Raw genomic sequence first — 13,987 nt, 5'->3', positions numbered from 1 at the left:
AATATGTTTGTAAGCGACTTATAAACTACTTGTAAGTAATTAACTAATGTCATTTAATGATAGTAAATAGCTAACAAACCATTTATGAATACCTTGTAAATGGTTAATTAACATACCTTATTATAAAGTGTTACCCATATTTTATATATAGGGTTATTCACTATGAACAAATCATTTATATAACTGTGTTCAAATGCTTTACTGATGAGAATTAATGTAGGAACAATACTTTACTAATGATGAACAAACCATTAAAGGAACACGCCACCCAAAATCATTAGTAATATATGTTCTTACCTTAACTTTCACGAGTTGAGTCGTACCTCTCCCGCGTCGGTATGTGCACTCAAACGCTCTGGCACGCGGCGCGAATGTGTTAGCATGTTGCTATGCTAGCGGGCTCTGCCGTGGCCGTAGAGAGAGTAAGATGGCATTAATCAAACACATCCACATTTTCCCTACTTAAAGGAACACACCACCCAAAATCAGTAGTAATATATGTTCTTACCTTAACTTTCACGAGTTGAGTCATACCTCTCCCGCGCCGGTAGGTGCACTCAAACGCTCTGTAGCACGGCGCGAATGTGTTAGCATGTTGCTATGCTAGCGGGCTCTGCCGTGGCCGTAGAGAGAGAGGAACATAGCAGTAATCAAACACCTCAATTTTTTCCCTACTTAAATACAGTTGCACGAGTAGTTGATAAAAATGTGTACGTCACATAACATGAAACGTGGCGATTTTCCAAGCGAATAAACAGGAGAACTACAATGTGTGGCGCAATAGCACTTGGGAGTACTTTGACCTAGCGTGGTAATATTATTAACACCTAATTGTAGATCCTATCCACCACAGAGTTTAGAATCCATGCTGGATCGACCCTCAGCCTCTCCCTCCCCTCTGAGCGAGAGAGAGGCACACACACTAGAGATGCGCTGATGGGCTATTATTTCAACCATAACTGCATAGCAAAACTTATCATCCATCAGCCATCCATCAGCACCAAAGTTTGTGGACCAATTTTCAAAACTGCACCTGTAACCGTGCTATTTACAGCACGCAGGACTTTTATCCTTGCGGCACACAAGCAATACGCATAAACTGAAATTTTATAAAAGTACAACATTTATTTTAGACATAAGTTTAAAAATATACGCTAACATGCACTACTGCACAGGTAAAAACACACACAATATAATTGTAACTGTAATTGTCTCCAGTTCAATGGCTAGGTGGAAGTTGCGGATCTGGCGCCCCCTGGCTGACCAGAGAATAAACAGTTACGGGCTACCACAAGAATTTCCTTAAGTAGTGTCTTTCGCACAGCACACAGTCACACGTGAAAGTTACACAGCAAGGCAAAAATGCATGAAGAAAGTACAAGTGTAAGCACTGCAAAAATAGGCACACGTTGAGAGATGCAATTCTATAGCTACATTAATACATTCAGTGGCAGCCTTCAAAACTATTTTTCTCCAGTGTGAATTTTAACAACAGATAGGCGAGCAGCTACAATAACTATCCTACCAAGCCAAGTGAAATATAGACAGGGGAAGTTCAACAGTTACGTTCAATGATATAGTTCCATAGTTCGTGAAACACAGTCAATTCCTTCACTCACGACCCAGCCCGCTCCGCGCTCCTAGTATCCTACAATTTGAAGACGCTGGCGGCGAAGGAAAGCAGTGGCCTGCAGTCGCACCCACAGTTCACGTCTTTGGCCAATATCCAGTGTAATTCAATGACCGCAGAGGAATCCGGGGGCGTTGATCTGAACTGCGAGATAAGGGAAGGGAAATCAGTTCTAAACAATTACACGTCAGTGCCCACACATTCATAGATAGCTAGACAGATTTTCCACTTTCCTTAACCAGGCTGAATAGAGCGCGTTGATTTCTCATAGGCCTCTCGCTGTCTGACTCCAATCGAAGTGGCTGCAACTGCGGTCGTATCGTAGTATATATCCAAACGGAGACGGTCTGACTTCTTTTCGCGATCGGGCGTCTGTCGCGGTGAAGGAGCGCCCCGGAGAGTGCTGCTTGCTGGCTTTTATTCTGTGAGTCTGCCAATCACATCGTACCGCTGGCTCATCAGTCATATTGGACGCACCTGTGAACAGAGGCTCGCACAGACACACATGCACACCTGATAGGCATTAACCCACCCTCACATATTGTTCAGCAGTTAGTGTTCCCCTCCCGTTACATTTCCCCCCCGCCTTTAATGATGGTCGTCCCGAACATAGTCCTAAACAGTCAAGCGACCAACAACCTGGAGTTTCCAGGCAGTCAGGGTCTGTAGCGTGCGGGTGTCATGCCACGGGTGGCACGCAGAGGATATCGGCGAGAGTTCTGGTTGCTGATGACCATATCAGGCTCTAGGGCTGGGTCATGACTCGTTCCTGCAAGAGGCGATATTACTGGGTCAAGCTCGGCAAGGGGCAACCCTTCTGGGTCAGGCCCAGGGGCTTCAGGGGCTGAAGTGGCTGGCACATGGGGAAGAGAAGTACTAGCTGTTAGGTCAAATGACTCACGGTGACGGCTAGATGGAGGGGCTGCTTGGCGTTGGGGAGCAGGATGGGGTGGAGCTAGTGGAATGAAGGGCCAGTGATGTTGTCCATGGTCGTGCTGGTCAGGACCCTGCCTTCCTCCAGAAGGACCCTCTTCATGGCGGTTGGTCATTGGTTGATCCCCAGGGCAGGGCCGCAAATTGTTACGGTGGATGGTTCGAATTGGACCCTCCTTCATCTCTGGCCGGATGCTGAAAACTGGTTGATCTTGGCGTGGCTGTGCAACCACTACAAAAGGCGTAGGGAGCCATTGTGGGGCTAGTTTTCCTTGGGCCCTACGGCGGAAGTTCCTCATCAGCACCCTCTCTCCCGGTAAAAGCGGCAGGGTCCTAGCATGCGTGTCGTAGCTAGCTTGGTTCCACTGCTGGCGGCGTTCAACGTTGTTTCGCACCGTAGCATAAGCTTGAAGGAGGGTTCGATGATGGTTCTTAACCCAACCTTCGACATCATCCCGGTGTTGTGGCGGAGTGACTTCGTGGAGTACATCCACCGGCAGTCGGGCATGGCGGCCGAAAACCACATAATGAGGAGTCAGCCCGGTACTTGAGTGAGTGGTGTTGTTATATGCTTGTAGGAGAGCTGGCAATTGGCTAGGCCATCGGGTGTGAGAATCTGCATCCATGGTGCTCAGGAGGGACAGGAGGGTACGGTTAAACCGTTCGCAGGCTCCATTGCCCTGCGGATGATATGGCGTAGTGCGGCTTTTCTTGCAACCATACATCGCACAGAGTTGGTGTATCAGATCCGACTCGAAAGCCCCCCCTTGGTCACTGAGGATGCGTTCTGGGCAGCCAAAGGGGAGAATGAGTGCAGTCCATAGGGCCTTGGCGGTAGTGGGAGCAGACTGGTCCCGGGTGGGCACTGCCAGCGCATAACAGGAGAACAAATCTGTAATGACAAGAATATACTGGAAAGTGTCAGATGGCCTCCCGAGGGACAGAAAGTCTATTGCCACAATTTCAAAGGGATAACTAGCAGCAATGGAGCACAGAGGTGCTTTTTGTGGCCCCCCCCGTTTCCCTACCACACAGTTAAGACACTCAGCTGCCCACGTTCTAGCATTCGTGCTCATCCCCACCCAGTAAAATCTCCTCCGCAGTAGCGAGACCATCCTGTCCCCACCTGCATGCCCTGCGGCCCTGTGGTATTCTTCCCACACTTGGCGAGCCTGCGCTACCGCAATGATGGTCTGCCGCACACGGGCTCCAGTGTCTGGCTCTGTGACGAGCCTAACAAGGGCCCCCTCATGGAGTTCCAGTCGGTCCCACTCCCTCAGTAGGCAACGGAGCTGTGTAGACAAAGCAGAGAGGTCATTCACGGTTGGGGGCTCACCTTGGGTTTTCCAGGCGTGCAGCTGTCGTAGGTCAGGGTCCATCTTTTGCTGGCGCTCCCATCGTTCAGACTTCTTTGGTGACTCTGGAGATGTTGTGCTCCATACTGGATGTACGGCAATATGTGCTGTCTCTCCCGGTATTCGAGAGAGCACATCTGCGTTTCTGTTGGCTGTTCCTGGACGGTAGCGGATTACGTAAGAGTAATTAGCTAGTTGAGCCACCCATCTTTGCTCCGTTGCCCCCAATCTTGCGGTTTCTAGATGGACTAAAGGGTTGTTGTCTGTGAACACCGTAACCTGGGCACCCCACAGATAGTCCTTGAATTTTTCTGTGACGGCCCACTTCAAGGCCAGCAACTCTAGCTTGAAGGAGCTATAGTTTTGGTCACTGCGTTCTGGGGGATGGAGGCTACGGCTAGCATAGGCTATAACTCTTTCCTTGCCCTCTTGAACTTGGGCAAGGACTGCTCCCAGGCCATCCAAACTGGCATCTGTATATAGCCTGAACGGAAGTTGGAAATCGGCATAGGCTAGTATGGGGGCACAGAGGAGGGCCTGTTTGAGGGATTCAAAAGCGACCTGGCACCTGGGAGTCCATTGGACAGCGGAAGAGGGTCGGTGGGCGTTTCCCTGCAGAAGTTGGTTAAGGGGGGCGGCTACCTTCGAGAAAGCAGGGATAAACCTGCGGTAATATCCTGCAAACCCCAGAAACGAACGCACTTGTTTTACTGTTGCTGGTGTAGCCCAGTCGTGGACAGCTGCAGTCTTCTCTGGGTCAGTTGCTACCCCTTGGCCACTGACCACATGTCCCAAATAGGTCACCTTCCGCTGGAAGAGATGGCATTTGCGAGGCTGCAACTTTAGGCCATGCTCCTGAAGACAGCCGAAGACCTGCTCAAGATGTTGTATGTGGGTGTTAAAGTCGGGCGAGTACACAATAACATCGTCCAGGTAAATAAGGAGAGAGTCGTAGACCTGGGCACCGAGGCAGCGCTGCATTAGCCTCTGGGACGTTGCTGGGGCATTGCAGAGGCCAAACGGCATGCGCTCAAACTGGTACAGACCAAAAGGGGTGATGAAGGCCGTCTTCTCTTGGTCTGCAGGTGCCACCTCCACCTGCCAGTACCCGCTTGCCAGGTCCAGAGTCGAATACCAATCAGCCCTGGAAAGGCTTGTAAGGGATTCTTCTATACGGGACAGTGGAAAGGAGTCTTTGTGGGTTACCGCGTTAAGCTTGCGATAATCCACGCAGAACCTCCACGACCCGTCTTTTTTCTTTGCCAGGACAACTGGGGCAGCCCATGGACTTGCACTCTCTTTTACCACGCCACTCTCCAGCATACCTTGCAGTAGTGCCCTCAAGTCTGGGTACAGGTTGGGAGGAACTGGTCGGTACCTTTCTCGTATCGGTGGTGCGGTGCCTGTCGGGATTTGGTGTGTAACAACTGCAGTCTTCCCAAAGTCGTCTTCGTGAGCCGCAAACACGTGGGACCACTTCCTCAAGAGAGCTGCCAGTTGAGCTTGCTGGTCACTGTTCAGGTCCTCCCCACGCAACGCCAAGGCCGGGTGATCTTCTGCTTGTGGCTGTTCTGCGTGCATCACATCAACCTCGACTACCTGGGGTTCGGTGCTTCGTAGCAAGAGTCTAGAGCGTCCTCTTATGTTTTTGGGGTCCATTTGGGTCACAGAAGCTAGGGGGCGCCGTTGTGGCAACTCTAGGGGGAAAGGGTTAGGATTGCAGACACGGAGGGGAACCTTCCCGCCTTGCACCCAGCTCAGCGATCTAGCAATGCACCACTCCCGCCCATGGTCGTCTAGATCTTCAACTAAGACAGGGCAGTTGTGCTGGTTGGTGGCCTGTGGGACGTGGGCCCAAACAATCATCTCAGTTACAGGGGGTAACACTACAGGGGGTTGTCGCTGGAGTTTGGCTACACCTTGGAGCTCTACCTCAGGCATGCATGAGTTTGCTCTCTGGCAGGCGGCGAAGGCTGCATCCCATGCTTTCTCTGCAGAAGGGGAGAACACAGATTTGAAAGCCGTGATACCAGGGTGTGTACCCTGAAAAATACCCGCCCAACAGTCCGCCACAACATTCATACCTAGAAGTCCATATTCTGTGTTTATGCAATCATCTCGCACAATGACCACCCCTTTCTCACGCACCTCTACACCCCCTATGTTAAAGTTCAGTACTGCATATCCCACATAAGGAATTTGAAGGCCATTAGCAGCTCGCAAAGCTAACCAGGATATTTGACTGGGGTCTTGCATACAGTCTTCACTAAAATGACGCTGGAACAAGGCTTGGCTGAAGAGTGTAACTTGAGAACCAGTGTCTATTATACATGGGATTCGCCGCCCCTGGACCAACACTTCAACCTCCGGGCACTTACCCACCATGGAGGGCCTTTGTAGGGACACGGCTAGAGGCCCCTCCCGGTTCACTGGCCCTGCTGTGACCGGGGGTATCGAAAACCCGATTGAGCTGTACGTCTCCTTGGGCAAAAACGCTGTATGTGTCCCCCTTCACCACAATCACGGCAGATGGCTCGGCCTTGGGCATCCCACTGGTAGCGCTGTTGGTCAGGGGGGGCCGATCCCAGACGTTGGCGGCGGGGGACGAGGTCTGAGTAAGGACGCCAAGGTGACTGGGCTGGTGCCTCGGTTGCTGGTGACCCCGTGGCTGAAGCTGGACTCAGCTGCCCTCGCAGTTCTTCTACTAGGGATTTTCCCAAGAGTGTTAGCTGCTCTTTTAATTCCTGTTGTATTCGGTTCCAATTCGGTTCGCAATGACTCTCTCATTTGCTGCCAGTCTGCAGCAGTCGTCCCTTGGTCCTTTACTCCAGTTGGTGTCGCTGTTGGCCTGGACGGGGGAGTCGCAAAGGTTGGGCAAACCTGCACCTCTTCTTCGGGAGCCAGTTCTCGTTCTAGTGCCTTTGCTTCCCTACAAACATCAGTAAAAGTGGATGTTGGGGCTCGACGGAGCTGTCTGGACAATTCCTGCTTTATAGGTCCGGGTCTCAACCCCATAACACACTGGGTACGCAGCAATTCGTCGTCTGTTCCAGCGGCCAGGGGTTCTCTGGCTCGCCATCTCTGATGCAGCTCACGCAGCCGAAGGGTGAATGGCCCTACTCCCTCCCCTGGTTCCTGCTTACAATTGAAAAACTGAATGCGCAGTTGGGCAACAGGCTGTTGACCACCATACAGCAAGGCTAGGGCCTCTAGGATTTTCTCATCGGTGTCACGCTCCCCTTCAGCCAGTAGCAGGACTTCTCTTTTGGCAATCCCCTCTAATGCACTTAGCACGAAATCAACACGCTGTGCCACGTTCAACCCCTGAGCCCGAATAAAAGCCTCAATTTGGGTTCTCCATTCTAGGAATTTAGAGGGTTCCTCTCCACCCCCAAATTTTGGAACCCATGGCCCTCCCATGAACCATTGCATTAGTGCATTAACTACCTGGGGCTGCTCGCCGTGACTCATATTGCTTGTGTATGTTTAGGATCCTGCCGACTACGCCAAAAATGTAACCGTGCTATTTACAGCACGCAGGACTTTTATCCTTGCAGCACACAAGCAATACGCATAAACTGAAATTTTATAAAAGTACAACATTTATTTTAGACATCAGTTTAAACATATACGCTAACATGCACTACTGCACAGGTAAAAACACACACAATATAATTGTAACTGTAATTGTCTCCAGTTCAATGGCTAGGTGGAAGTTGCGGATCTGGCGCCCCCTGGCTGACCAGAGAATAAACAGTTACGGGCTACCACAAGAATTTCCTTAAGTAGTGTCTTTCGCACAGCACACAGTCACACGTGAAAGTTACACAGCAAGGCAAAAATGCATGAAGAAAGTACAAGTGTAAGCACTGCAAAAATAGGCACACGTTGAGAGATGCAATTCTATAGCTACATTAATACATTCAGTGACAGCCTTCAAAACTATTTTTCTCCAGTGTGAATTTTAACAACAGATAGGCGAGCAGCTACAATAACTATCCTACCAAGCCAAGTGAAATATAGACAGGGGAAGTTCAACAGTTACGTTCAATGATATAGTTCCATAGTTCGTGAAACACAGTCAATTCCTTCACTCACGACCCAGCCCGCTCCGCGCTCCTAGTATCCTACAAATTGAAGATGCTGGCGGCGAAGGAAAGCAGTGGCCTGCAGTCGCACCCACAGTTCACGTCTTTGGCCAATATCCAGTGTAATTCAATGACCGCAGAGGAATCCGGGGGCGTTGATCTGAACTGCGAGATAAGGGAAGGGAAATCAGTTCTAAACAATTACACGTCAGTGCCCACACATTCATAGATAGCTAGACAGATTTTCCACTTTCCTTAACCAGGCTGAATAGAGCGCGTTGATTTCTCATAGGCCTCTCGCTGTCTGACTCCAATTGAAGTGGCTGCAACTGCGGTCGTATCGTAGTATATATCCAAACGGAGACGGTCTGACTTCTTTTCGCGATCGGGCGTCTGTCGCGGTGAAGGAGCGCCCCGGAGAGTGCTGCTTGCTGGCTTTTATTCTGTGAGTCTGCCAATCACATCGTACCGCTGGCTCATCAGTCATATTGGACGCACCTGTGAACAGAGGCTCGCACAGACACACATGCACACCTGATAGGCATTAACCCACCCTCACATATTGTTCAGCAGTTAGTGTTCCCCTCCCGTTACACACCCGCCCACCATCCATTGGTTGTTTTAATGTAGGCTATATGGGTGATGCAGCGCTGCTGACGTGAGGCTAGAAAGCCCTTGCCTGTTCTAGAAAGACTGATCTAATGCAGCAAATATATTAAAAGGCTGAAGTCGTACATTGGCTAGGCCTATCCCCAGAATATCAGCAGCAAACTCAGTCTCCGTCTTGCAAAACAGTCTCCAAATAAAACGCACATCGGCATGTTGCCTAGCCTATTCTGTGTGCCAATATAGCCTATCGTCCAAAATGCTTGATTGCATTGCATTCTCCACATTTTTAGCTAAATTTTCATGTAGGCCTACCATATCAGCGTTTTTGTTCAGTGAATCTTTTGTAAATTGCTTTACAATAGCGTCGGGCCCTTGTCAGCAGCCTTCGGCTTGACTCTTGCCACTATTCACTCCTTCGTCTTCAACATTCCCTGTAGAATTCTCAATATTTTTGGCCTCAATGTGTCCAGTTACATAGTCTGTCTGTTCTAAGTCTTGGATTTTGTGAAATAAATGTCTAAATATCACCTGTTTGCTGCAGCTTCGGTCTGCACGTCCTTTTAAAACAGCATCTTTTTCTCTCTCGAGCATTTAATCTGCTGCCGGCTTGCCTCTCCACGTCGTCCAAAATGCTTGATTGCATTGCATTCTCCAATTTTTAGCTACATTTTCATGTACCAAATTTTCATGTACCACAACTTGTCAGCAGCCTTCGGCTTGCCTCTTGCCACTATTCACTCCTTCTTCACTAATTTCTGAGTCATCTACAAGATGTTTACACACACACACACACACACACATTCACCTCAGTAACTAGAACCAACTTGACGTTGACTTCAACCTGTGCTATATCCTAGATGAGACTGCCTGGGTTATTTTGTTTCGATATCAAACACATAGTAATTGTAGCCTTCAGGGAATAGGCATTTAAAAGAGAGACAGAGAGGGACATGACTCGTATGACTTCTACAAGCTCAATAGCATCCACAGCGGAAAAAAGAAGGTAAGAAAAAAAGTCGGAAAACTTAGAAGGCAAGCAAGCAAGTTTCGCGGTTATAATGTGAACATGCACTGTTGTGCGGTGGACTTTCGGAATGAATGGAGTCGGCGTTTCTTTAATATCGAGGCGCTAGTTTGTCCGATCATCATTGTGCTGTCTGAAAAAGACGCGCTCTCTTCCCATGCAGTCAAAATGAATGGGAGTCTTCAGAACAGGCTTGTCATAGTGTCACCCTGACATGCCAGTGCGTAAACTAATGTGAATGAATTATTTTATCAAGGATTTCTTTATTTTTGCATAAAAAAAGTACAATAGGCATTAATTAGTAGGCCAGCAGCATGTTGAAAGTATGTGCCAAATTGCGTTTTTTATTACAATGACAAAATTGTAAAAGGACGTGACCGAAGCTGAGGAAAGCCTGGCAATAGGCCTAGGCCCGACGGTAATTGTAAAGCAATTTACAAAAGATTCACTGAACAAAAACGCTGATGTGGTACATGAAAATGTAGCTAAAAATGTGGAGAATGCAATGCAATCAAGCATTTTGGACGATAGGCTATATTGGCACACAGAATAGGCTAGGCAACAGGCCGATGTGCGTTTTATAGATATAGGCTACAACATAGCCAATGTAGGACTTTAGCCTTTTAATATATTTGCTGCATTGGATCAGTCTTTCTAGAAAGAACAGGCAAGAGCTTTCTAGCCTCACGTCAGCAGCGCCGCATCCCATATAGGCTACATTAAAAACATCCCATATACATTATAAACACAGCAGATGGCGGGCGGGTGCAGTTTTGAAAATTGGTCAAAAAACGTTGCTGATGGATGGATTTAAGTTTTGCTATGCAGTTATGGTTGAAACTAGATGTACCGCAGAGCGGTACAAAATATGACCGCTGCCCAGTCCAGCACATTTTTTCCACAAAAAGAAATCACGCTGAAAGGCCTATATGATTCTAACTGTCTCACTAAATTGCATTATCCACACTCAATTCTCACTGGTATCTGCTAGACAACAAGTACCAAAACATGATTAGTTCATAGATTTCACATGTAAAATTAATTTTATACAACCCCACCTCCATCTTGCCTGTTCATAATTCTGAGAAATTCTTGATTGTTTGTGTTATGTTTATGTTATGTGTGTGGGTGTGTGTGTGTGTGAGTGTGTGTGTGTGTGTGGGTGTGTGTGTGTGTGTGTGCGTGCTTGTGTGTGTGCCTGCGTATGTGCCTGTGCATGCAAGCGTACATATGTCTACTGTGTGAGTATGTGTCATACGTATGATTACTGTAAATGTATGTGTGTGTGTGTGTGTGTGTGTATCTGTTTGTGCACATGTGTGCACATGAAATGGGTTAACATGACCCCTGGAGGCAAACATACGGAAAAAAATGGTCATCCTAGGCCCTACAGTTCTCAAGATATTCACAGAGAACTGTGTCTGCCCTACCCTCCTTTCGGGGGGTCCAGTCCAGCGGGCGGGCTACAGATCAAAACGAAAAATTACTGTTCCATGCTATCCATGTGGGGGTACATGCCCACCAAGTTTTGTGTACCCCGGTCTTTCAGTGTCCCAGGAATCCTTGTTGGTGTACGTCACTAAATGTACACATACATTATTTTATTGTAAGGCCCCCCATGAACGAAAGTACACAAAACTTGGCATGCATTCGGAGGGTGTCATAATGATCCTACACTTTTAATTTCGTGCAGTTTTGACCTTGTCAGCCAGAGATATTGTGATAAAAACACCTAATTTTTTGCTTTTTAATTTTTAACTAGGTGGCGCTATACATGAAATAAGTGGTAATGGGATGGGTTGACATGCCCCCTTAAGACCAACATACATAAAAAAGGTGGACCTCCTAGGCCCTACGGTTCCCGAGATATTCACAGAAAACTGTCTCCGGCCACCTACAGGCCAGTTGGTGTATAGTAACATAAATTAATTTATTGTGTGGCCCCCCATGAACGGAATTCCACAAGATTTGGCGTGCATACAGAGGGTGTCATAATGATCTTACACTTCCAATTTCATGCAGTTTTGACTATGTTAGGTCACAGATACCTGCGATTACAACACCTCATTTTTACTTTTTTGTGTTTAACTAGGTGGCGCTATACATGAAATGAGTGGTTATGGAATGGGTTGACATGGCCCCTTGAGATCAACATAAAAAATAGTCCTCCTAAACCTTACGGTTCTCGAGATATTCACAGAAAACTGTGTCTGCCCTACCCTCCTTTCGGGGGGTGCAGTCCAGCGGGGGGGCCACAGATCAAAACGAAGAACGATGGTTCCATGCTATACATATGGGGTTACATGCCCACCAAGTTTCGTCTACCCCGGTCTTTCAGTGTCCCGGGACTCATTGACGGAAATTTGGACATGCGGAAAAAAAAAAAAAAAAAAAAAAAAACCTATATGACCGCCGCTTCGCTGCGCGGCGGTCATAATTAATATTACTACCTAGGTCGAAGTACTCCCAAGTGCTATTGCGCCAGACATTGTAGTTCTCCTGTTTATTCGCTTGGAAAATCGTCACGTTTCATGTTGTGTGCCCTAACATTTTTAATCAACTACTTGTGCAACTGTATTTAAGTAGGGAAAATGTGGATGTGTTTGATTAATGCCATCATACTCTCTCTACGGCCACGGCAGAGCCCGCTAGCATAGCAACATTCTAACACATTCGCGCCGCGTGCCAGAGCGTTTGAGTGCACATACCGACGCGGGAGAGGTACGACTCAACTCGTGAAAGTTAAGGTAAGAACATATATTACTACTGATTTTGGGTGGCGTGTTCCTTTAACTAATTGTTTACAAATGCTAAATACATTATGGATTGTGTGTAGTTATTATAAAGTGTTAATGAAACAAGACTAGGCACAAACCACATTCATTAAAGCAGCTGCATTAAACACATTCAGAAGCAAAATTATGTCATGTCTTAAAATATATTTGAATTCCATATATTGATGAGACATGTATCCAAGCAGTATCTCTCCTGTACATCAATCACTTAAAACATTTTTGCTCTGTGTTCCACTTAAGTTAGCATGCAAACTATCTAGCGCTGGGCTGACTCTCTTGTAATACCACCTCGCTCCAAGTGTGGCGCCGTGTTACATAAAATGCAAATATTTATAAACATGCTTAAATTCAGTTATATAATATCTGTTATTTTGATTCAGTTCATGAAGGAACCTAATTGTGATTTTACTGTAAGACAACTTTTTGTGTATTTGTGTTAATGCTAGTTCCTAAAGTATAAACTTGATATGTGTAAACACATAAGTAATGTATAGAAAAGTGTAAATTTTATGTAAGGATAAATTTACACTTGAAAACATGCATGGTGACTGAAAGGAAGGTGTCTGTAACACCTTTAATTGCCAGTAACACCCCGGTGAAGTTTGATGCAACACTCAGCAAATATTTGCCTTCTTCACCACCAGCATTAATACACATATGCATTTTAATAACACATACAGTCATGAGTGAATGAGATTTAATGTTTTTATACTCACAGAAATACAGCCATGTTCATCGACATGTTCTTGTATCATTTGGAAGCATGTGTATGTCAGTTAATGTATTATGTGTGTGTATTATTGTTTGTATATAATTGTGTTTGTGTGTGTGTATTATTGTTTGTATATCATTTGTGTGTGTGTGTGTGTGTGTGTGTATGTGTGTGTATGAGCGTATGTGCGCGACAGACTCCCTGCTCCCTGCGGTGCATCTTTCCGTACTCTCAGCAGGAGGCTCCAGCTCCTCTGCCCAGAGGTGGCAGTGTCTCCCTGCAGGGAGAATCCCCACATGAGGGTCACCCGAGATGGGACGCCCTTCCACTCCCCTCCCCTCCCCTCTCCCTGACATGCAGCCTACATGCGGTTGGAGAATCATACTGTAGGTGTGTTCTTACAGTGGAAACCTAAGGAACATCACTGAGAATAGCATAGCTTAGTCCAACTTAGAAGAACACAGAGGGGACAGCACAGAGTCATACATGAGTCATTCAAGTCATAAATGCATTATTAAAATAAAGGTAGAAATTTCTTGTCATGTGATACTGTGACTAGATACTTCCTCATTGCACGCTCTGGGCTGCTTCTAGAAGATTTGCAGAGGCAGATAATATGTGACTGATGACAAGTTGCATGCTCAAATGGGTGGAATCGAATTCAATGCCTAATGACAGTTGCATCAGTATGGCTGGAGGGTCACACAGTGCAAAACAGGCACAGACAAGTGATCTCATCGAAAAATATAATAAATGGAAATTGGCATTATTACTTTAACCAAATTACATTAAACAAATGGGACAATTGTAGGTTTAGCTGCAACCATTTGCAAATGCTATT

The sequence above is a fragment of the Alosa pseudoharengus genome, unplaced genomic scaffold (assembly GCF_046254945.1).
Source record: "Alosa pseudoharengus isolate Yale_2024_CS ecotype anadromous, Long Island Sound unplaced genomic scaffold, YU_APseudo_1.1 YU_APseudo_1.1_scf_20, whole genome shotgun sequence".
In the NCBI taxonomy this organism is placed as follows: domain Eukaryota; kingdom Metazoa; phylum Chordata; class Actinopteri; order Clupeiformes; family Clupeidae; genus Alosa; species Alosa pseudoharengus.
The sequence above is the reverse complement of the archived record's forward strand: the minus strand, read 5'-3'. Positions refer to the sequence as shown.